The sequence below is a fragment of the Lolium rigidum genome, chromosome 4, assembly GCF_022539505.1.
Source record: "Lolium rigidum isolate FL_2022 chromosome 4, APGP_CSIRO_Lrig_0.1, whole genome shotgun sequence".
Classification (NCBI taxonomy): Eukaryota; Viridiplantae; Streptophyta; class Magnoliopsida; order Poales; family Poaceae; genus Lolium; species Lolium rigidum.
The window spans coordinates 30,890,878-30,894,946 of NC_061511.1; the positions used below are offsets into that span (position 1 = coordinate 30,890,878).

The window sequence follows — 4,069 nt, forward strand, 5'->3', positions numbered from 1 at the left end:
TGAATGAAGATATAGACATAAAGGGGACGAAGAAAAGGTTTTAACTAGTGTAGTCATATGCCTCAAGATATATATATTATGGACTATATGCTTGTTTTTCATGTTCAATATCTTGTTGTTGAATATGAGAATGTTGTTAATTCATCTGTAATATTTTCCTTCCTTTCTTAACTGAGCGGCGTATCAAGTTTCTCGGAAGGAAATAGCAATACATTAGGAAAATTAGAGTACTTTTCCCGACCATCCAAAGTTTCTCTTTACATCGGACGCCCTAGATCCTTTTCTATCTCGAACGCCTGCTACCTTCCGAGAAACTATATATGCTCCTCGACGACGATTCTCGAGGTCATTACCGGAACGTAATGAAGACAAAGAAAAGGTTTTAACTAGTGTAGTCATATGCCTCAAGATATATATATTATGGACTATATGCTTGTTTTTCATGTTTAATACGGAGTACTATCTTGTTGTTGAATACGAGAATGTTGTTAATTCATATGCAATCTTTTCCTTCCTTTCTTAACTGAGAGACGTATCAAGTTTCTCGAAAGGAAATAGCAATGCATTAGGAAAATTAGAGTACTTTTCCCAATCATCCAAAGTTTCTCTTTACACCCGACGCCCTAGATCCTTTTCTATGTCGAACGCCTGCTACCTTTTCTTATCTTTCCTTTTAAACCTGGTGGCGCCCTCCCCCTTCTCCACCACAAGTCCACAACGTTCATTGCGAGAAATAACGATGTTTAAATTCTGCAGAATGTAACATTTGTGGATGTCTTAAAACAACTTTTCGAATCATCTAGTATAAATATTCCCTGGTATGTATGGACACCAGTGAAAAATCACAGATACCGTTCATCACACTCAAGTTGCGTGATTTACTCTTTGGGGAGGATAATCGGAGAGAGGGAAGCTTGAAACAACAACTGGGGTACATTACTGCTCTCCAGCATAGTGATCTGTGTATTTATGGATGGCCGAGTACCAGGATTGGAAGTCAAGAACCTATTGTCGGCGGGGAGCACGGATGGGCATACAGACGCGGAGAAGGCCAAGAAAACAAGAGCACATGATCAGTGACAAACTAAAACTTGGGCATGTAACCTACGGTGGAATAATGGCCTCACTCTGTACCCGTCGACCGTGCGCCGCTGCCAATTTGCCACGCCTTTCTCCGCGTACATCTTACAACATCTACGTATTAATCTGTACATGTTGATTCGTGTTAAAATAAATGAAGAGAATACAAGCTGAGTACATATGTGTGATGGAAGACTGGTCGATCCTTGGTTCATTTCTAAATTGGCAATGCACACGTTACATGGGCTCCGCACAACTTAAAAGCCATCAGCTTTGTTTTTTATAAGATTCATCTGCTAAAAATAGATTCAAAACATGACCAGCTGGAAAATATGTGATCCCACTTACACCTGCTTCAGCTGAATGAAGATATAGACATAAAGGGGACGTTATATTTTTGTATCCAATAGTGAAAAATACATTGAATCGACATGCAGAGATATTTTGCTTATTGCTTATCAGTCTGTACTCACAAATATGGAAATGAGATTAAAAAAAATTGAGGCCAAATATATAACTGCCAACCCAGGAGATCATATATGCAGCTTCAGATACTCTTTATGCCGCCACAGTAATCATGCAAATCTTGCAGCCTGATTTCATGAAGGGGCCTGAGCGATATGTGTCTTCTATTTGAGAGCGCTTGATATACCTGCTGCATTGTCGGCCGGGCTTTTGGGTTGACTTGCAGGCAAGCAAAAGCCAACAGAGCAACCAAAATGACAGCCTTCTCCTCGTCGATGCTCAATGGTGCTGCAATGCGTTGATCCAGGACGTCCTTGAGCTTTGCCGGCTGCTCTGTTCGGCAAAAGAACGGGAGGAGTAGATCACCTGGGTGCTTTCCCATAACAACTTCCAGCGCAACCACGCCGAAGCTGTACACATCACACTTCTCAGTTAACACCATAGTGGATGATAATTCTGTGATAGGAAATAAAAGTAGTCAGCTATATAGTCAGAACAGAACCCATTCTTATGTCTATGTTATGAATCACTTTTTCATACAGTATTTTAGTTAAAGTTTTAGAATGGATTAAGCCTGCATACGTACCTGGGGCTATGTACCCACATGTACCTGCAAAGATAGTGCTCCAGCTTGAGTAACCGTTCTTGATTTTCCTCGCCATGCCAAAGTCCGAGACATAAGCTTTGTAATCGAGGTCCAGAAGAATATTGCTGCTTTTTATGTCACGATGCACAATCGGATCATCACAATCATGGTGCAAGTAGGAGAGAGCTTGAGCTACGTCCCTGACAACAGCGACTCTCCTGGGCCAATCCAGCTCCTTTGCTAGCTCTTGCTCGTGCAAAATGGATGATAAACTTCCCTCTCGATAAGATCATACACAAGGAATTTGCAGTGGGAATGGGAACAGAAGCCATACAGTTTGACTATGCATCGGTGCCTGATTTTCGTCAGCACTTCAATCTCGGCATGAAATGTTCCCTCGTCACTGTATTCTTCCATTAAGTGGAGGAGTTTGACGGCAAAGATAACCCCGCTGTCAAGCTCAACCTTGAAGACAGATCCATATCCCCCAACGCCAATGCAGTATTTCTCATCGAAATCTTCTGTTGCACTGATTATGTCTTCGAATGCGATCTTCCCATCGAAGTTCCATATGGAAAATATATTTCCAGACTTGCTTTTGCTGCTACTTTTTATTGATTTTGTTCTCCGGCGAACAACCACGATGCTTGCTATTATGAGGCAACCGAAGGAAAAGGGAGTAACAAAAGCAAGAAGTAACATCAAATTTGGGCGTTTAATGCTTTCTTGTTTGCTACCAACCTTTGGTGATTCACATGGAGTCAAGTTATATTGTGACTCGCCGCATAAAGCCATATTATGATCAAGTGAAAGAATGGTCACTGCTGCAGGGATAGATGTATACCAAACTCTGCCAGTCAAACTGTTATATGATAAATTCAGGTTGCGCAGATTGTATAGCATAGAAAGATTCACTGGGATAGCACCACTTAGAGCATTTCTACTCAAATCCAGCTCATGTAGGCCGGTAAGATGCCCAAGTTCTTGTGGTATTTCCCCTGTCAGTAAGTTGTTTGATATGAGTATCGACGATAAAGAGTGACAGTGTCCTATCTCAGGTGGAATGCCTCCTGAAAGTTGATTGCTACTTAGGTGCAGACGTGAGAGAAGAACAAGAGATCCTAACCCTGGTGGTAGTATGCCATTAAGCTGATTGGACTGGAGGGCAAGTATTGTTAGAGAGATCAATTTCGACAAGGTCGAAGGAATGGAACCATTTATTTGATTATGAGAAAGATCTAAGTATTGTAAACTCGTTAGATTTCCAATGCTTCTAGGAATAGAACCATTGATTTGACAATTTGTATATATACCGCTCACTGTCCTGCCCAAGGTTACAAATCATTGAGCAGCACTATATGCCGATGCAAGTGTGGCCCTCGCTATACGTGTCTTCATGCTAAAGTGAGTTATTCATCTAATATAGTCTGCTACTATTAAGTACTGCTTAAGTGAGTATTTAAGCCTTCTTGTTCCTAGAGAAGAACGGAGCTGAATTCAGGGCCCGTTTGTTCTGAAGATTTATCCATCAATTGAAAAATATAAAACATGGCTGCCAAAGTTTATTTTGCGAAATTTCAATACCTTAGTGGTTACTTGATTGGCTCCCAATGAGTGTTCTTTTACAGGTCTCATTTCGGTCCTTGATTTTTTTTTTTTTTGACACAAATACAGTAGGGAAAGGCTCCCTACTGTGTCATTTTCTATTAATAAATGGAATATTTACAATGATTTCGGTCCTTGATTAAGGGGATGCAGAATGGAGAGTCCAACTTGTAGCTGAAGATGAAACCTGAATCTATCTCGAGGAAAAGTAATTGCCTTGTCACCTAAATGTGTTGATGAAAAGGTCCTCAAAAGAGGCAACAAGTCATCCTCTGTAAATCTATCACTTGAAACCTCCGTATCACACAGTCTACCCCATGAGTCTGACACACT

General features: G+C 40.9%; 1 pseudogene; it reads right to left on the bottom strand.

The window, feature by feature from the left end:
* Positions 1–1,326: 1,326 nt before the first annotated feature.
* LOC124649895 lies at positions 1,327–3,044 on the bottom strand (annotated as a pseudogene).
* Between the last annotated feature and the right edge of the window lie 1,025 nt (positions 3,045–4,069).